This window comes from Monodelphis domestica, chromosome 3 (genome assembly GCF_027887165.1).
Source record: "Monodelphis domestica isolate mMonDom1 chromosome 3, mMonDom1.pri, whole genome shotgun sequence".
NCBI lineage: Eukaryota > Metazoa > Chordata > Mammalia > Didelphimorphia > Didelphidae > Monodelphis > Monodelphis domestica.
Genome location: NC_077229.1, coordinates 411,203,663 through 411,226,073, shown reverse-complemented (window position 1 = coordinate 411,226,073; position 22,411 = coordinate 411,203,663).

Genomic DNA, 22,411 nt, shown 5'->3' with positions numbered 1-22,411 from the left:
GGGGAAGGATCTAATCCTATTTATACCTGTAAAAGAATTTCTCCAAGTACTTACTTAGCAAGTGATTATCTCTGCCTTTGCAGAGGGAGTTTCCTCACTGTTAGTTTCCATACCATGAAATCAGGACTGGACCAAAAAAATATAGAGAGATATAAATACATACATATATGTAAAAGGCATTCACTGAGTTAGGCTCTAAAGATACAAAAACAAAAGATAAAATCAATTCTGCACCAAGGAGATTACATTCAACTTGAGATAAGGTTTTAGAGGGGGAAGGTCAATATATAATCATAAATTACAGTTTGAAGGGAGAAAAAGCACCAGCCACTTGGGGAAAATGAAGAAAGTTTTAAGAAGGAAGTAGCACTTCAGGTGAACCTTGAAGGATAATAAAGACTCAAACCTGAGGATAAGAAAGGAGTGCAGTCCAGGTATGGGGAATGGGGTCTATTAATGAATAGACCAGGGAGCTAGAATTCTGAGTTCTCAGAATAGCTCATTGACTTTATACAGTATGTATAAAGCAAAGTAGTACAAAAATCTGTAAATGTAAGTCAGAGAAAGATTGTAGATGACTAAATATCACAGTCAACAAATACCAGTTTGCATTTTATTCAAGAGGAAATGTGGAAACAATAAAGATTTTTTGACTAGGGATGTGATATGAACCTGTACCTTAAAAAGATTATATTTACAATTCTGTAGAGGCCTGAAGTAAGAAAGGGCAGCTAGATTCAAGGGATAAGTAGAGTATTGGGTCTGAGGTCAGGAAAACATTGAACTCAATACTGGCCTCAGGTTCTGACTAGCTATGTAACCATGGGGCAATTCAGATAACTTGTCTACCTCAGTTTCCTTAACTGTTAAATGGGGATAATAAGAGCATCTACCTCTCAGGTTTAATGTGAGGATTCAATTGGATTTTTTTAAAGCACTTAGCACAGTGCCCAGTACATAGTAGGTAATTAAATGTTTGTTCCCTTCCCCTATACAATGATGATCAATTAAAAGGTTGCCACACACCAGGAAAATGAGGGGATGCCCTTCAATTGGGAAATGGATGAACAAACTGTGGTATCTGTTGGTGATGGAATACTATGTGCTCAAAGGAATAATAAACTGGAGGAATTCCATGAGAACTGGAATGACTTCCAGGAATTGTTGCAGAGTGAGAGGAGCAGAACCAGGAGAACATTGTACACAGACAAATTGTAGTACAATCAAATGTAATGGACTTCTCCATTATTGGCAATGCAGTGATCCTGAACAACTTGGAGGGATCTACAAGTAAAACCACTATCCACATTCAGAGGAAAAACTGTAGGAGTAGAAACACAGAAGAAAGACAACTGCTTGAATACATGGGTCGTGGGTCTATGATTGGGGATGTAGATTCTAAATGAACATCCTAGTGCAAACATCAACAACATGGAAATAAGTTCTGATCAAGGACACATGCAAAACCCAGTGGAATTGCACATCAGCTACAGGAAGGGGTGGGGGGTGGGGAGGAAGGGAAAGAATATGATTCTTGTAACCAAGGAATAATGTTCTAAATTGACTAAACAAAATTTAAAAATAAATTAATTTTCAAAAAAAGGTTGCCACAATAATTCATAAGAATAGTGATGGGAGATTTGATGGATATGGTGGTCATTTAAGGAGAGAGAAAGGAACAAATGTGAAAGTTATTATGAAGGTAGAACCAATAGTAATTAATAAATGCTTGAATATAAGTAATAAAAGAGATGGCTGTCAAGGATGACTGTGAGATTATAAACCTAAATTCTGAAAATGATGGTGCTCTCAACAGAAATGGGTAAAATTTTAGAAGGGGAGATATAAATTATATTTTAGACATATTGAGTTACTGTCTCAATACTACCCAGATGGAGATGTCCAGAAGGCAGATGGCAATATAGAACTGGAGTTAAAGAGATTAGAACTGGCTACATATGTGTATATGTGTATACATATATATAAATACATATACACCTATGTACACAGGTGTATGTGGAGAAAGGGAAAGAGATGGATGGATGAACTTGACATGAATCAACCATTACCAATAGGCAGATTAGCACAGGAGTCTTAAAAGCAGCCATATCAATCCCACCATTACCCCCCCAGACCCTGCATATAGCCCAGCCTTTAACAACCATCATACAGGGAAAGTGGTTCCTATGGAGAAAGACTCAGCCCTCTCTCTCCCTCCAAATGTCAATTAATTGCCACCCACAGGACAGGCAACCATTCTAAATGAAGCAGCATGGCACCATGAGGAAGTGCTAGAAGTCTTCATGTGCCTGGCAAGTCAAACCATCATCACCACCAGCTTAATTAGTATCTCCTCCTAGACCCTGAAGGAGACCTCTCCAAACACTGAACCCAAGAGCCTTGGGAGTCATAGTTTCCCCCAAATTACCAGACATGTTTCCAGGTCACTCCTTTCAGACATCACTGAGAAAAAAACTTAATTGTAGAGACAAAATTCATCCTCTTCATCACAACCAACAACAGCTGCTCACAATTGCCACCAGCCAGCAAATAGGCATAAGAGCGCTGGAAGTGGAAGCACATGCCCTGCCTCTTTTCCTCCCTTCCCCCCTCCCAACTCCCAAACCACAAGTCCTACTTGGAGCAGAGAGAGATAGAAAAGGGGAGAGAGATTACATTCTATAGCAACATTTTTTAATCTACTATTTTTACCATCCTTCTACTCCTCTCCACTTAATGAGACCAGTTGAGAGTTGGTGTGTTTGCAAACATTTCCATCCAAACATGAACAAAGATTGGCAAAAAATAAGAGACTCCCCCAGCATTTCTATTAGTCATTCATTCTAGCTGTCAAGAGAGCACAACATTTTCCAGAGTCAAAGACAATAATAGCTTTCATTCTGCAGGCACCAAACAAAAAGAGGGAACTTTGTAGAGAGGAAAGAATGCCATTACTTGAAGTCATAAGTCTTGAGTTCAAAGCTCAGCTTTACTATTTATTAATTGGGTGACCTTAGGTAAATCATAACTTCACTGAGTCAATTTTCTCATCTATAAAGTAAAATAATTGTTGCAAATAACTACCTGTTGGACAGAACTATAATAATCTTGATAATTTATGTCTATAAAGAAGAAAGATACTGCATGAAGGGTAATTCTTACCAGGTGTGGCACCTACCATATTGATGTCAGGCATTAGAAACAATGATTAGTGATATGTGAAAGCTGTTTTTAAAAATGTAATATGTAAGATGAGTGGCATGACAGTAGTGGCTCATTTATAAGGAAGAAATGAATAAATGAATGAATGAGAAAAGTATTAAGAATGCATCATGTATAAGGGCAGCTAGGTGGCTCAGTGGATAGAGAACCAGGCCTGGAGACAGGAGGTCCTAGGTTCAAATCTGACCTCAGACACTTCCCAGCTGTGTGACTCTGTGCAAGTTACTTAACTCCCATTGCATAGTTCTTACTGCTCTTCTACCTTCAAACCCACATACTACATATTGATTCTAAGGCAGAAGGTAAGGATTTAAAAAAAAAAAAAGAATGCATCATCTGTGAAGCATTGAATATATAAGGAGAAAAGTAGAAAGTTCCCCCTCTCATGGAGCTCATCTTCTGATAGGGGGGATTGCATATATAGGAGATTTCAGCTATATGATAGATGAAGCCATACAATGAAGCAGGGCAGATGGTAATGAACCTTCTTTAAGTTTATTCTAGTAACAAAACTATGTCACTTTCTGATGTTGAACCATTTGATGGTGCCAAGAACTCTGGTGGTAAGAATTTCTTTTTTATGTCATCAATGGTGTGGTTGTTCCCCTAGATGAAGCACTTGGGGGCCAGGGAGATGGCTGGGGAGGGTCAGCTAAAGACAGAGTTAAGGTCTGAGGAGGACACTTCTTCCCAGGTCTCTTGAACTTCATGTTTGTGGAATTTGATTGGCATGTAATATTAGTGATGGTATGGATGGTGAACCCTCTCTTCATAGGGACTATTTCCTAGACAATAACATGGGGGCAACAGGCCAGAAGTAGAGTGTCTTGGGGACCACGCTATTCTTGTGCACCTCTGGTGCTATCTCTATACTTATATGAATGGAGGTGCTGGTGGCAGTAGCTTGACCCTCTTGTCACATGCCACATCTGTCTCTCCTTTAGGACCTTTTTTGGTTGCTTTAGCTATCTATGCTGGTTTGCCACTTCTGTTCCCATAACCCCCTCTCATCCCTCCTCCCAAGGAAACCTCATTTAACCAAGAGTAGGAGGGGGAAGGAGCCATTAAGCAGTTGAAATAGATATCTAAGGACTAAACCTCATGAATATAACAAGATTTTAAATGTAAAGTTAGCTAGGATATTAGAGATCATCTAGTCCAACTTGCTTATTTCATAAATGAAGAAACTAAGACCAAGGGAGATTAAAGCCCAAAGCAAAAACACTTCACAGATAGTAAATTACAGAGAGGATTTGAACTCATGTCCTCTGGATCAAAAGCCAGCACTTTTTCCTTTGCATCATGCTCATTATAGTCATAAAAAATGTTTGATAAAAGAAGACAAAAGTATGAAACATGTTTCAGAAAGATTCCTATTCAACTAGTTAAATATTTTAAAATAAATTTTGCTAAAGGACATATTTCTGTTATTTGCATTTACAATACATAGAATGTTTCATCCATCAACATTTCAAGAAAAATAAAGTATGCTGCATTCTCCCTATTTATTTGTCTTAATATTAATTCTATCAATTTAGCTATAATTAGGCAGAACCAATCCTAACATAGAGAAGTATAACTCTGTCCCATTTTCAGAGTTGTCAATCCAGTTTGGGACCTGCTTATACATTTATGATTTTCATTAGAGTTTGATGGAAACATGGTAGCAAATGCATTAACAAAGGTCAAAAAAAAAAAAAACACAGCAGAAGGAGCTGTCCAGGCTCCATTTCACTCAGCTCTGTTTGTTGTGCCATCCTTTTCCCTATTAAACTGCAATAAAGACAATAAAAGGAAATCAGCTGTGGAAAGCAAAAGTGGTCTTTATATTAATGAATGTAGTTCAGAGGAGGAAAGCCTTTTAAATGGAGAAAGAGAAGGAAAGGCTACCCAGCCAAAAAGGAAAAAAAAAGTACTCATAAAACCTTTAAGACAACTCATTAACCACCACTAATTGTAGGTTACAGAAATTGTTCCCCATAAAGATACTTACATCTCAACTAGGATTGTGTGCTTTGAAAGTTGAGCAAATATTTTATATAGCAATTTTATTGCACAGATGGCAGGCTAGAGCAGTGTCTTTCAGGGGTTCTCTCCAAGATGCCCCTTGAAAGAGTAAAAAGGCCTTATGAGGACCACAGTTGAAAAGCCATCATGCTGTACTGAGAGGAGCAATAGGGTAAAAGTCAGGGGACTTGAATTCCAAAATAGCCAATAATTCAATTTAATAAACATTAATTAATCAACCACTATGTGCAAGGCACTAAGACACAAAAACAAAAAAAGGAAATTAGTCCCTGTCATCAAAGAACTTATTTGCCACTGAAGGATGAAACCTGAAAGCAGATGAATAAATACACAATAATTCAAAGAGAATTGTTCCATATTATTATCAGGTATATTACATTGACTTCCTTCTCAAATGGACCCGAGGTAGAAAAGAAACGCCAGTGGTGGAATTAGGAAGCATGAAATAGGGAAGGAGTAACTTTGGGAGCTCTAAATCTGAAGATGGTAAGTGGACTTGACAACTGGTCAGAAAGAGATTATCAGGGAGTCCTATGGCAGGAAAAGCAATGTTTAGTGAAAACATTTCCAAACCAACTTCTTAATTGGTTTGCTCAAAGGAAGAGAGGAACACTTTCAGAAAAGAGGGAGCAGGAGACAGCTAAGTAGCTCAGTGGATTGAGAGCTAGGCCTAAGGAAGGGGAGGTCCTGGGTTCTAATTTGACTTCACAACACTTCCCCCAGCTGTGTGATTCTGGGTAAGTCACTTAACTCCCATAGCCTTGCCCTCACTATTCTTCTACCTCAGAATTGATACACAGTATTGATTCTAAGATGGAACTCTAACTGCAGGTTTAAGCATACTTTTAAGTTTTTTTCTTTATTTTTTTCTTTGTTTTCTCTTACAACATGACTAATATGGGAACATATTTTGCATGATTTATCATTATATAATCAATGTCAAATTGCTTGCCTTCTCAAGAAGGGGGCAGGAGGGAAGTAACAGCAAGCGTAAGATTCTGGATCTCAAAAAATTTTTAAATTATTGTTAAAATAATTTACATATTAATTGGGATACATTTGATAAAATAAATTAAAAAATTTAAAATAAACAGGGCAAGGAAAAGATCATAGAAATAATAAATAATTATAGCAAAATAACAAATTAATGGACAAAAAATTTATTAAGAGTTTAATATGTGCAAAAATCTGTGCTAAGTTCAGGGGATACAAATAGTAATGTAAAAGAGTTGTTCTCAAGGAGTTCTTTTCTGGTAAGAGAGACAACACATGGAAAGTTTTCAGATTCAAGTCAAATGGAACTGTCTTATGGTCCTTAGGTGAAGAAGGAAAAGTGATGATAATGGCCCTTCTTAACATTATTTTCACTGATGAAATCATATCAACTTTTGATGTTGAAACATTACACAGTGCCAAACACTTTGGAGGCAAGAACTTCGAGTTCAGAATTCTGGGCTGTTTCCATCAGGGAGATGGAGGTCAGGTTTGTGGTGTTGATTTAACTTGCCTAGAACATCCTTCCTACTATATTTCCTATATAAAACTTGTCTGCTTTGATGATAGTACTTGGTTGACAGACAGTGGAGATTTCCAATCGCTTCTCTGCAATGAAAAAAAAAACAACACATACCAAGTTCATGGGATAAAACTATAATATCACTTAGAGGAAATATTACATCAATAAAATATAAAAATGTAGTATCAATGATGCTAAACTACACACATTCATTCTACACAAACATATGGATAAAAACTATGAAAATCAAAGTGATCAAAGTGATGCTATGCAACAATGAAAACAATTCAAAGCTAGTATAATGATAAAGCTAAGACTTATTTTTAGACTAATAAAAATTAATTTACTAATATGATGGAGACATGAGAGTGAGGAAAAAATTAACTTGTAAGATATAAAATAAAAAGAGGAATCTTAAAATAAAGCTTATCATACTCCAGTGTGACAAATAAGATCCTTATACTCAAGCCATTAAAAGAGAAGGCAGCAAAATAAAATCATTGACCAATATAACTTTAATAATATAAATAATATATTAACAAAGAAGCTATAAAATGCATTATCATTCCCTATGATTAGTTTATTTATTAAGCTGGATAAGTTTTAGAATAACTACCAACATACCAGACCATACTACCCACAACAATAACAACAAAAACATGATTATGTAAATAGATGCAGAAATAGTTGAATTCTAAAAAGGCTCAAAATGAATGGAATTTTCCTTAATATGATAAGCAGTGATGACTAAAACTAAGAGCCTGCTTCAAATGTAATCAAGTAGCATTTATAGGCATTTGAATAAGATTGGGAATAAAGCAAAGATGCTTAGTTTCCCAAAATACATTTGCTGTAGTTATTGAAATGCTAGTTAGAACAATAAGACAAGAAAAAGATATTGAAACGCCTAGCATAATCAAAGAAGAGGAAAAAATATCAGTTTACAAATGCAATATTAGTTTACTTAGAGAATCCAGAGACATTTTTTTAAATTCCATTTATTGAAGCACAAAATAAAATAAACAAAGCATTATTCTTTCCATCTAGCATAAATAGAAACTAGGAGAAGGAGATAGGAAAAAAGAAATTCTATTAAAAATAATTACAAAATGCAAAAAAAAAAATTTTATGTCTGCCAACCAAGATATGCTCATGACTTATATGGATAAAAGTAAAACAACTTTTTTCTTTAGATATTTGGAAAGATCTTCACTGTTTAAGATTTGGCATGCCAATATAATAAAAATAATGATGTGACATAAATCTGTTTCTGCATTTAATACCATATGAAATTACCAAGAAGTTTCTTAAGTTATTGTCAGAAATAGCAAATTTACCTAAAGCAGTAGTTCTTAATCTGGGGTCCATGAAGATGATAGATACATAGATACATAGATAGATACATAGATACATAGATAGTTTCATAGATAGGTAGGTAGGTAGATAGATACATACATACATACATACATACACACATGCATGCATAGATACATAGATGCATAGATAGATTAGATACATAGATAGATGGACAGAGACATATGCAGATGTACCAATATATGTACCAATAATAAAATGTGTGTGTGTGTGTGTGTGTGTGTATAAAGCAGTAATAATTTAAATTAGTTGGTTCTTGTTTAAAATAGAAAAGTTGATCAATGGAACAGATTTACTGAACAGGACCTAGAAACATTCAAACATAAACTAGAATTGGAAAAAAATCCCAAACACAAACTCCTTTGGGTTAAAGACTCTATTCTTCAAGACATTAGGGATAAACTGAAAAGCAGTTTGGCAGACATTGTGTATAGAATATCTTACATGACATATCACAATAAGCTCCAAATGTTTAGATGATCTAAACATGAAAAATAACATTATTTAGAAGGGGAAAAAAGATAGAGGATGAAAGAAGTATACAGCCATACTTTGAATATTTTAGCAAACTTGTGTAAAAGAAAACAAAAGTGACTCAGATAGTCTAGGACACAAAAGGCATTGCCTCTACCCTGGGCCCATCTCCTCTGTGCAGAAGGAAAACGAGCTTCTTTTTGGATAATGGCATAAATAAGGCTCTTAAACTTTCACAACAGATTGTCAACCCTGCCTTTGGTACATCTGGTATTAATCAACAACATAGAATATTAGCACTTCAGACACTCATGAGAGAATATCATCCCTCTTGCCAAAGACCCACTTGAGACAGCTGGTATTTGAGAGAAGCAACCTAATGGACATGTTAACTATTTTTTCTTCTTAGTGTTCTCAGATCTATTCCTGAATTAAGTAATATTATTAGAAAGCATCCCTGAATGCAACCTGAAGCATCTTATCTCAGGTTTGCCACAGAAATGCCTTTGTTGAGTTCAGATTTAATCTTATACCCTTTGCTTTTACAGAAGATGAATACAAGAAATATTTCTGAGTCTTCTAAAGAAGTGTGGTTAAACAAAAATTTTGGCATCCAATATAATTCATACAAAGACATTCATGATATATTCCTGGTAGAATTTAGTGTCAGAAACACATTTATCTCCCCAGCTCAATAAGCATGACTCCATATCACAGAATGTGTCTTAAATAATCCAAGGATTTTTCTGCTCTTTCTTTACCTGACAAGAAATCCAAAGGTAAATCCAAGGTTTTGTGGTCAGTGGGGTATTGTAGAAAGAGCACTGACTCTGGGTTCAAGTTCTGAATCTGTCATTTCTGTGACTTTGGTTAGCTCTCTTAAACTCTATAGGCATCAGTTTTCTCATTTGTAACAGGATTGGATGTGAACCAAGAAACTCTTCCCTTCTAAGTGCCTGATAATAACTGTTACCCTGATCCCCTTAACTAAGGTGGGGAGCCCATACTCAGCACTTAAACAATTCCTCCCCAGAAGGATATGCCTCCTCCCTGGTAGAATAGAAACTCCATAATAATGCATTTCACATCCTGATGGATAGTTGGACTGTACTTTGATGAGTTTTTGTTTTTGATAACTTTTCTATATTTTTAATGTTAGTCACCTCAAATCCTTTTGGCAAATGAGGTTATATATCCTAAGTTAATGGTTAGGTGACCTAAGTATAAAAGGTAATATTATTTAGAGAAAAAAAATAGAGCCAAAAAGAAGGTACCTCATGCAAGCATAGTTAGACAAATAATTTTAGCAAATACAAATAAAAGAAAACAAAAGTGACTAAGACAGTCCAGGACACATTTTTTCTGCCTTTACCCAGGTATTTTCTCTGTTCTCCCCTTTATCTATCTCTCTTACATACCTCCCACAGAACTGGCCACACTGAGCCAGATTACATTCAAATTTATGCTTTCCTACCAGGATCCCTATCATTTGTCTGTTGCTTGACACTTCACCATTACAATGGACAGAAATAAATTATTTGACCTGAAAGTGCATTTATGTAATGTATTAACCCAGGCTCCATCTGTTCCTGTGCTGGCAAAAAGAAGCATATAACAGGAAACGTTCCTAATTTTTGGTTTTTCAAATTTTCATTTTCAAATACTCATGATGCCAACTCAGACAGGGAATGCTGCAGGCAGCCAAAAAAAAAAATATTGCAAATACACTGTCCATCCATCTATCTTTTTAATATTTTTAACTGTAGGTCTGTGTCTATATAATGCACCAATCATTCATGTCGTTACCTCATAACTTGGTCCTATGGCCCAAAAAGAGGAGACCCTGCCCTTCTCTTCCAATGTAGAACAGTATCTCTGGATTTCACCTGGTCCCAACCCACATCAAGGGAAACAGATCTGCCAAAATGTTTACTTTCTTTGCAGGCACCCTGACAAGTAGGGGAATTGAAAATCAATTACCAGAATTACAAAGAAGGACCCGAACTCCATAATCCATGGGTCACTTATAGATGGACTAACCCCTTAGAGAGAGAGGCTCCATCACATGTTGGGAAACATAAAATATTCCTTAGAAGACAATCAATGCAGGCATCTCTCAAAGCATGTCCCTGTAGTCACAGGGTTCCATAAATGTCACTCTCTGGTTTCTTTATCAGATTTTGGCTTTCCAGACCATATAATGAGCACATTTAAAAACTAGTAGGAATATATGTGCCTTGAATATTTAAGCTGAAGGTCTCCAGGGCCCTTTGGTTGAATATGGAGAGGGTATCAGGTGACCTTGCCTAGGGTGAAAGGAGCATTAGACATTCCAATTTGCTGCTGAGAATCAGTACATCAAAGGGAAGAGTCTGGCCCTCCCTTTCAACTCACTGGTGTGTGGTTATTCCAGGTCAAGGTTGTAGGATAAGATCAGTAACTCAGAAGTCAGATTCCAAACATAAAGCAGACAAGGAAAGGCAAGACTCAAAGGCAAGTTACTAAGCCTGGGGCAAAAACACAGTAGTCTTTCTGATGGACAGCAGTAGCAGGCAAAGGCAAGGGTGGAGCCAGTGGGTAAGGAGTAAGGAAGGGCCTCAGGTCAGCTGGGCAAGAAGAAGAGAACGCATTCCATATAAGTAAAGATTATCAAGACAGAAGCTATAAAATTATATTGAACATTTTTGAAAAGAAAACTTTTAAATTATCAGCAACCATATCAAAACCTGCTTCAAATTATTAGGAGTAAATTAAATGAAAATCAAAACAATTCTGTGGTTTACCCTCACAGTCAAGAAATTGATAAGGATGGCAAAAAATGGAAAGTCAATTTTGGAGGGCATGAAAGAAGACAAGGACACTAAAGCAATATTGATAAAAATGTGAACTAGTCTAATCATGCTAAAAACTAATATGACTGGAAAAGAAAAATCACTAACTTATTCATATCTTTGCAAACTTAAAACTGTTATGTAAATATTAGCTATTAATGATAATAATGTTTTATTATACACTAGTAGTAGTATCTCGGTAACCAAGGATGACGATTGTCTTTGTGTGCTTTCATCTGTGATGTAGATGAATATGCACAAAGACACTTGTGTGTGAAGGAGATTTAAGTGGAAAAGTCGATGCACAGAGACAGTCCCACTCTCTCGGCGCTGGAAGCCTGGGTCCAGTGGCACGAAAAGTCGTTACACCTGGAGACTTCCTCAGCTGCATTGGATGGCCGTGTTGTCTTCTGTGCTCCAACACGCCCTGAGCACTCCACAGTGCTTTGCTGCGTCGCCCTCTCAGCCATTGAACCTTCTTGTTGGTTTCTTCCACCTGTTCCGCCGAAGCAGTCTTCACATGCTGGGTGAGCAAAGCCCTGGTTCACCAGGGGTCGACGATGACCCGATGGCTACCCTCACAAGGTTTGGCTGGCCTGTCAAAGCCGTTGCCGGGGGTGTGGCCGCTGCCGCATGCTAGCAGCTACTGGGAGCCACAAGTGAGAGCTGGGTGTCAGCGGAGGGTCAGAGGCTGGAGAGCTGCCCTAGGAGGGCATGACAAGCCCTCCATACCAGAGATACTACCCCTCCCCTCCCATACAAGGTGGTAAAAGACAGAAAAATCCTGTGTATTCCAAGACATTGATGGTAACCTGCTTTATAGTGATTAAAAAAAAAATTCTTGCAAACATTGTGAGTGCTCATCAGTTGAAGAATAGCTAAACTGATGTGTGAGAACTAATGATTATGAAGAATTCAGAGAAATATGGAAAGACTTTTATGAACCAATGTCAAATGAAGTATGCAGAATTGGAAATGTAATATACATAATGACTAATAATGTAAATAAAATACTCTAAAATAGAGTTAAGTATTTATACCATCCTATTTTGGCCCCAGTAAAAAGAAAAGCAAACACAGCTCCCTTCCTTTTTGGAGAAAGATGGAGAAAAACTTTTTAGAGTAAAGATCAGGATAGGTAAGCCAAGAGTGAGATGTCCTGTAAGGAGACAAGAACAAAGTGAACACAAACAATAAAAAATAAAGTAAATATCAGGTCCAAAATGCAGGCAAATATGGATCATGAGGAAACCTTCAGAAATTTAAACAAAGAAAACAAAGTAATAGAAAAGGAAAATGACATTACAAGTCACTGGGAAAGTCAGCAACAACAGAGACCAAAGGTCACTTAAGTCCAGTAGCTAATATTTCCTATGAAGATAGATATGAGTCAGTTGCCAAACATGCCTAAGCTGAGACCCAGAGGGGAAGATGATTGAGAACAACATGAATGAGTGAGAGGATGAAAAGACAAGTCCTGGTTTCTATTTTCAGAGAAAAAAAATAGAAGGAAGGGGTAGAAAATATAAAGAGTTGAGTATCAAGGCAGTATGGTTAGGTGAATAATCCAGAATTACCTAAGGCATGATGTATCAGGCCAAACTTGGTCACAGTGATTCCTTAGTCTGGCCCAATCTCGTAGCTTCAATATATACTAGGTATTGCAAAAATCCAGCAGTGCACCTGCTGCCCTTAAAGTCTTTTAATGGCAGTACCTTATACTTTGGAGTGATGAAAATATTATCAAATGAAAGAGCTCTTTAGTAAGTAAAACAAGATGCAACACAGATCACTTTCCAGAAAACCATATTTTTACTCCTTTGAAAAGTATTACAAATATTTAACTCTATATATCACAATAAACTTCAAATGGATACATGACATGAGTTTAAAGATACACATATTTAAACAATATACCCTTACCAATATATAGAAATAAAAAAGGCTCTTTCATAGTTATAGTTTGAGAAAAATTCTTAACCGAACAGAGATAGATAAAAGAAAAGAAAAGATTAAATACACAATTTTAATTATGTCAATCTGAAAAGATTTTAGTCAAGCAAAAGCAATTCAGTGAAGATATGAATGGAATGTGTTGATTGTAGAAAATGTTTGGATCAGATGTTATATCCCAGATGAGGGAATTACACAGGACATTAATAAAAAAAATAAATGATCAAGAGCCATTCCCTAATTATAAGTTGTCAAATGATATGAACAGTTCAAAAAAAGCACTTTAAAATTATTACTCATCAAATGAAAAATTGCTCTAAATCATTACCTACCAAGGAAATGTAAATCATTCTGCATTTCAAATGGTACATACTTGAATGAGGTTTCATCTATACCCAGAAAAATAACAAAAAATGAAAGGAATCAGTGTTGGGTGGTTTGTAGAAATAGAGGCTAATTGATAGGCCATTAGTATACCTATTATTGCTCTAACTATTCTGATAAGTAATTTGGAATTATGCTTAAACTAAGATCAAAATTTCCCTTCCCTTTAACTTAAAGATTTCACTTCTAGTATATGACCCACATAAAGACAAAGTAGAAGTGCTCCCAAGTAACACTTTTGTTGTTGCAAAGAACGAAAACAAAGTAAAGGGCTACTAATTACAAAATAGCTAAACAAATTGTGATATGATAATGTAACATAAACCAGTCAATAAATATTAATTGCCTACTATATTCCATGCATTGTGCTAAATCCTGGAATTCAAAAAAATGCAAAAGACAATCCCTGCCTTCAAGAAGCTCACAATTTAATGAAGAAAACAATAAGCAAATATATATGAACAAGCTATTTAAAGGATAAATGGAAAATAATTTACAAAGAGAAGGCACTAGAATTAAGAGGTCTTGGGAAAAGCTTCCTGTAGAAGATAAGACTTTATTTGGGACATGAAGAAAGCTAGGGAAGCCAGAGGTAGCTATGGAGGAAGGAGAGAGAGTAATAGGTAACAGGGACAGAAGAATTCCAAGTGAATTTCTTTTTGAAGTCAGGATAAACATGGTTGTACTTATAGGTAGTAGAGAAGAAGCCAGTAGACAAGAAGAGATTAAGCAATAAAGTGAGGCTAGCAGAGGGAGCAATCTATTGGAGGAGATAGGATGGAATGGGGTCACCACTGCAAAGTGAGAGGTTAATCTTGGTAAGGAATTAGGCCACCTAAAATGATTGTGACAGGAGGTATATGAATGATGTAACATAAAGTAGAGGTGAGAAAAGGGAATTAATGACATATAGCCTGAACCTCACCCTCCCAGGGTCCTTTCCAGCTCTTAAAATTCTAGGATTATGTAATTTCATTCCCCAACCCAAATAAAAGTAGTCCATCAGAACAAAAAAAAATGGTTTGTTTACCTTGTAGTAGTATTGTGCAACCAAGAGATCTATGCATTTAAAACTCTTGTAACCCCCAAAGTTTTATATAAATGGTCATTAGTAAGATTCTGGCTCTGTGTTATCATTTTTCCATTGAAATTATGTCAAGAAGAATAGATTCAAATTGTTTGTTGATTTTTTGTTTTTGCCCTGCCTGGCCTCAGTGTGTTTTCCCACTTCTCTAGGAGATGCTTTGTAATGGCCCTGGCTTTAGACTGAATTCAGATAAATTTCAAGCTGATAGTTCCTGCTTGCTTCAGCATTTCATTAAGCAATCCAAGGGCATTATAAGACTTTTGCCTGAATGGAAAGTTCTCTGAATAGAGGCTTCTAGGGAGCAAGTTTTGAGTGTGGGTTAAAAATAAACAACAACTATGTCTTGTATTACTAAGAATTGAATATAACTCAATTCACTCCCCAATTACTACCTGGAGACAGTTTTTATGTTTATGTCTCTAATGTGAAATATGAATATTATTTTGCCAAAATAAAAAGGTCTTAAAATATTTTGGTGTTTGTTTCTAGTGAATTATACAAATACACAGAGGCATATAATTCACTTATGATCAGTGTTCTCTGGCATGTATTTAATAATTTCTTCATTAAACAAGCCCCTGGTATGCTAATCCTCTCTGTTTCTCTATTGTGTTCTACCCTGAGGACAGAGAGCAGAAATGAGTTTCCAACTTCTGCCTTTCTGATCTCTTAGCAAAAGCATACAAGTGCTATAGTTCAGAATTCCTGGCTTATATCTCGTTACCATGTGATGACATTATAAATAGAAGAATTCTATGAACAGGCAGGAAATTTCTGACTTTACAATGGCAAAAAAATAATACAATCCACCCTTAAATATTCAATCTTTTAAAAGTACATTAGTCCACCTGACATGAAGTCAGAATGCACACCATACTGACTTTTGAGAAGAATTATGGAGTAATAAAAGTATGGAGTATAACTGGACAGTGGAACAGCTTTTTGAATCTCATTGAAATGTGAGTTGCATTGTCAATGGTGACTATAAAACATAGCAGTTTTAAAGATACTGCATCTAGAAGACTACCAATTTCATGCAGTACACAGAGGACAAGTAGATGCATCTTGATGTGTGTAGAGGATAATAATAATAACAATAAAAGCCTCAAACATCAGGTAAAGTAAAATATGCAAATAAAAACAATGTGTTCTCATTACTGCACTAAAGTCCTACTCTGATTCCCTTCACAGCTTCCCAAAGATTATTGCCAACAGAGAGCAAACCCTGGAAAGGTTTCAAAAGGAGACTGATGAACTGTGTCTGTCATCCAAATATCATTCTAGCTATGAGAGGATTAATTTATCACCTGGCCAGCAGGGGATGAATTTTTTTGGCCACAGTCATTTAAAAAGTATAAATTGTTTCCTAGCTATAGGGAATGTCCACCCACACCACTGAATTATAGATCCCTCAAAGGAAGAGAGAATTTTAATTACCACCAGAGTTTGATTTGTGCATGGACTCTTTTTAAAAAATACCTTTTTATTGATAGCTTTTGTTTTTAGCTCACCTACATTTTTCCTCCCAGAGCAGAAAACATTTTCTCATAGCAAAGAATAAAAATGGTGAAGGGAAACAGCTAAATAAACTTAATCATCATATAAAAAATCTCATATGCTTAGTGTTCCTCACCCATAGTTGCTTACCTCTGCAAAGAAGGTAGAGGACATCTCATTTCTCTGAAACCAAGCTTTTCCAATATACTTTGCCATCATTTATTTTTTTATTTTATTTTTTTGCTGTTCTTTCCATTTGCAATGTTAGCATTATTTTCCATTTTATTTTCATAGATCTGCTTCCTTCTCTTTGTGTTATTTTATGTCATCCCATGTTTCACTCTGTTCATGATATTAATCCTTTCATGTAGTACAATAATATTCCATTACATGGAGGTACATAACTTCTTTAGCCATTCTCCAATCATTGGGCAGTAGAGATCTTTAAAATGTTAATAATTTGCCTGCCAGAGGCTGCTTGCTTGTCTGCACAAATATACATTATTATCTTATGTGCTCCCAATTTTCAGATCATTTTGAGTTGGCTATGTTGGTGTTTTCTGGTTCTTCTTTCCATTTGCATTGATAGAGTTATTGTATATTTGATTTTCATGTAGTGTTGATCCTGCCAGAGGAACCATCTAAAATTCCTGAGCCTGAGTTTAAAAAGCTGATTCCAAATCAAGACATTTCCTCAATCTTACTTTTTCAGCCATTCTCTTCACCCTGTCCCTTCAATTCCTTCAGATTTCCTCTTTCTTAACTATTTGACTGGGTTCCATCCTCTAATACTTACAACCGTTCTTGTTCATCTATTGTGTTTCTGACCCATAATTCATCCCAGAAAATTTGGAGTCCTTTGACTCAATTTTTTTGTTCCTGGTTCTGACTTGCCACCTAGCTGTGACTTCTTCTATCTGGATATATTCTATTGCTGCAGATAATTCACCTGGTTCCATATTTCAAGGCCCTATACCTGGTCATACTCTGAAGTAGAGTATTCCTGGGTCTACACTCTACAAAAAAGCCCAGCTTGTCTACATCTGCCTTGATCTTTACTGTTTGCCCTGCAGGTACAACCAATTATAGGAACAGGGCAGATAAGAATGCTTTAAAATTTCACTGTAAGGTAAAGCTGAATAATGAAAATTTGGAAAGATATTGTGGCTCGTATACTAGAATGGAATCTGGCAAAATCATGAAGCACGATGAGTTTTCCTTACACTCTGCCATCTTTCCTCCTTATCTACCCTCCCTATTTTCAAAATCTCAAGTTTCCTAATCCAGCACTATGGTTACAACCAATGCCCTTCTGGTGAGCATTCACTTTTGCTGGCCTTTCTGTCTCCAGAACTCTGATCACAATTCCCATCTGTGGAAAATGAAGTCAGTAAATTAAAGTGCATAAAAATATTAATATCTAGAAATGTTTCAGTTTCCAATATCATCAGAAAATATTTGCATCCTACTTGTAAAAACATAAAAAATACAACTTGAGCCCAAAGAAATGAAACTAATAGTAGAAATTTCAGGTACTATTACAGGCTGATGAGGGAGTATATATTTTTAAGAAAGAAATGGAGGAAATATAGTATAAAAGAAAGAGTAATAGACTTAGACTCAAAATAAGTATTGTTTTCAAGTACTGCTTCTGCTACTTACTATCTCCATGACTATATTTTTATTGTCTTTTGTTTATTATATCACCATACTTTCCACCAGCATCCTTTCCCTTCCCGTCCTAGAGTCATCTTATATGACAAATAGTATTATACCTTCAGAGCAAGGACCATGTTTCATATTTCTGTACCATACCCCACCGCTAATACCTAGCAAAGTGGTATCAGCACATAGCCAACACTCATTAAGTACTTAATTTTTTTTCCAGATTGAATGTTGATATTATTTTTAGAAATAATTTTCTGACACTTTATGATTCATAGTCTCTCCCTACCTCCCATCCGTCCCCTTTTCCCAAGATGGCGGGTAATATAATATAGTTGGTACATGTATTATCAAATAATACATATTTCCATTTTCATATTTTCTATATGAAATAAGACACATATAACTTATACCAGAGAAGACTTAATGGGGAAAATAAAGTGAAGAATGGTATGCTTTTCATCTGCATTCAGAATCTATCAACCCCTTCTATAGTGGTCAATAAATACTTATTGAATAAGTAAAAGTTACAATGTCTATCAAAATAATGGAGAATTCATGATAATTGTAAATCAATGATAATACTAGGGAGAGAGTATCAAAAACAAACAAACCACAGTATTTTTGAGTAAAAGGTTTTTTAATTCAAAACCTTAAAAAATCTACTTGGATGAAAGTCATTTTCCAAAAAAAAAAATGTCACACACTCTCTCATATACACACACATACATAGACACACAAACACACAAATGCCAGGTCTAAAAAGTTGTTTACTTTCTTCTTTGTTTCCAGCACAGGGTTGTTGAGACATCTGAAGGGACCTTCTCTTTCTTTACACAGTCTTCAGATCCTAAAGTGATCGCTTCAAGTTTTTACCATTCTCATTACATTCTTTGTCAAGAGAATGGATTTATGAGGTGCCATATTCCACACTCATTACAATGTTTGTCAAGATAATGAATAGTCTGAAAATTTGAATTTCCAATGCAGTGGGTGAGTTATGAAAGCCTGCCTTAAAATATTTTCTTCTTTTCCCTCAATCTCCCCAATTGACATTACCTTCCCATTCCACTTCTGTCCTAAATGTTGCTAGGGAAAGGTCTATGGGACCAACCAATCAGAGTAGAATGTTGAAAAGGTCTACAGTGGCAATGCCACATTTTAAATTCACACCCCACATCAGGCATTAAAATTCTAAAACCTCACCCTCATGACAAATGAGAAGAGAAAAATGGCATGAAATTAATTGGCAACCTTTTTTTCTCTTTTTTGTAAGTGACAAATGGTTATTAATTTCTTTGGTATTCATTACAATAACATTAATCATGGGGGACTCTGAGTGTGAGGTTAGCTGTACCATGTAGTTCTGTAGGAATCTGGTGGTAATTTAGCATTCATTAATGTCCATTTACTATGAACTGTTACTATATTAATCCACTTTTCTTTGACAAAACCTGTTATAAGAGAAAGAAATAAAAGCTGTTCTTAGTACAGTCTTTCCATTGTAATTATGGGGCCTACTTATGTCTTTGGTTGAAATCTAAAACTATCCATATTCTCTTCCATTAGAAACTAAAACTGCAACTATTTTCTTTAATGCTAGTTACCATAGAATCCAGGATTTAAAGTGAGTGAAAACTGGGGAAACCAACATGATAATGTACTGCAAAATTTGGTAGTAGCATAAAGTAATGAAAATAGGTCAGATTTAGAACCTGAAGACCTAGGTTTGAATCCTAGATCTGCTGTTTTTCTTTTATCTGTGTGGTCTCAAGAAAGCTGTTTAACCTTTCTTGGCCTTGTTTTCTTTTTTCTATTAAATACAAGGGTGCATGAGATGCCTTGGATTCCTTCCATCTCTTGAGTTGCATTGTTTCCATTTCACTAAGGAGGCACAATTTCAAATCAAGATTTCATGAATAAAATCTACTGGAGAAATCCTGAGCATCTTAGAAACTACTGTAAAGAAACTAAATTTATGAATCATTTAATTCAAATCAATTCTGCAAGCATTTGTTAAATGTCGGCTTTATGCTAAGTACTATACTGAAATGGAAGATAAAAAGATTAAATAACTGTTGCTTTATCCCTAGGGAGTTTATAATTGAATGAGGAGAGAAACTTTCAACAAATAAACATGTAGTAGTACTAGTAGTAATTTTAGTGTTAGTGCAGTAGTGCAGTAGTAGTAGTAGTAGTAGTAGTAGCGGTCAGAGTAATAGCAGTAATAGTGCTTAGCATTTATATAAAAATATAAATGTATATACTTGCAAAACACTTTACAAATATTACCTTATTTGATCTTTTTAACAACCCTGAGAGGGAGATATTATTATTACCCTTATTTATAGATGAAGAAACTGAAGCAAACATAGATGCAATGATTTGTCCATAAGTGTCTGAAACCAGATTTGAACTTAGGTCTTCTCCTTGCTGCCTTTAAGGTAGATTTGTATAAGAACAAATGAAAGAGTTGGGTAGTGCTTTAAGAAATTTGAAGAATCACAGAATTATGGAAGGAACCTTAGAGATTTGAAATCATGGAACTATTGCAGGGACCTCAAAGATCATCTAATACATGCTCTGTGTGAAATCCTCCCCTTTGAAAAGGGGTTACCCAGTATCTATTTTAAAACCTACATTGGTTAGGAACCCATTACCTTGATGATGGGGCTATTTCCATTTGGGGGTAGCTCTTTATGGAAATATTTCCTTATAGTTAGCTAAAATCAGCCTACCTGCAATTTCTACCCACTACCCCAAATTCTACCCTCTTGGACTGAGCAGAAAGATGCTTCTCTTCTTCTTCCACTTGAAAAACCATTCAAATACTCCTCTCCAGGCTAGACATATCTGGTTCTTTCAATAGAATCTCATGCATCATGTCTGTTGACTACCATAGATCACCAAACCCATCATAATAGTCTTAGTTTGGTCTGGATCAGTGAAGAGTAGAGTGAAATGACCAGCTCCCTCACTTTGAACAAGCTTCTTCACAGAATCAAAGAACTTGATTGTTGAAAGGGACATTAGCATCCATTTAATTCAACTTGTAGAGATCAGGACTCCCTGGGATAATATAGTCAACAAGGAGTCACAGACATCTGCATAAAGACTTCCATGGTGAGGGAGTCCTCCACCCTTCAACACAAGCCATTACACTTTTGGACACTGAGTTTTTCTTACTATCAAGACTAAATTTATGTCTCTGTAACTTTCATCCAGTATTCCTCGTTCTGCAATTTGGAACCAAACAGAACAAAATCTAATCACTCCTCCAACAGCAGCCCTAAAACATAGGAAGATAGCTATCAAACAGCCTCATTTCCTAGTCTTCTTTCCTCCAAACTAACTATGCCTCTTTTTGTCAAAAGACTCAAAGTCCTTAACAATTCTTGTTGCCCTCATCCAAATAAATTCTTCAGCTTACCAATGTCCTTCTTAAACCATGGTGTCTAGAAATGAACAAATTAGTCCTGATGAAGACATAGTATAGTAGAAAAATTAGCCCCCCCTATTCACAGACATTCTATCCCTCTTAAATCAGCTTAGCCAAAGATCACATTAAATGTAATTCCAACTTTGTGCTGCTAGTTCATGTTGATAATTTGGTCAAATAAAGACCCTAGGTACTTTTCATGGAAACTGTCATCTAGCAATGGCTCCCCTATTTGATACTTTAACATTTTGCCCTCAAGCATAAGATTTCATATTTGTCACTACTAAATTTCATTTTGTTAGATTCAAATGATCTTTTTAGTCCCTAGAGTTCTTTTTTATTGTAATTCATCTTGTAAGCAATCCCTTTCAGCTTAGTGCCATCAATAAATTTGCTAAGCATATTATGTATGACTTCATCAAAGCAAATGATAAAAATGATGAACAGAAAATAGCCAAAAATGGCAGGAGCCCTGTGAGACTCTACTCAAAGTTCACTCTCCAGTTGGCATATTCTTTGCATATGATTCTACTACAACTTTCACCTCTAACGATATCAAGGCACATCATATGATATTATGCAGCAGAATACCAAAATTTTGTGAAAGTCTTTTTTTTTATTATATCTACAGACTTCCTGTGATTTCATCAGTCTCAATCATCTGGGCCTAGTGATTTGAACTCATGAAAAGTAGAAAAGTAACAAGTATTCTCTTATCTTAGACTATAACTTCCTATTAGGCACTTCTGTCCTTTCCAATCCAAAAAAAAATATTTTCTTTAGAAAATAAAAAAGAATTTTTTTCCATTTGAATTAATTTATTTAGTCAATTTAGAACATTATTCCTTGGTTACAATAATCACATTATTTCCCTCCCTCCCTTCCACCCACCCTTCCCTCAGCATCCTTGATCAGAACCTATTTCCATGTTGGTGTTTGCA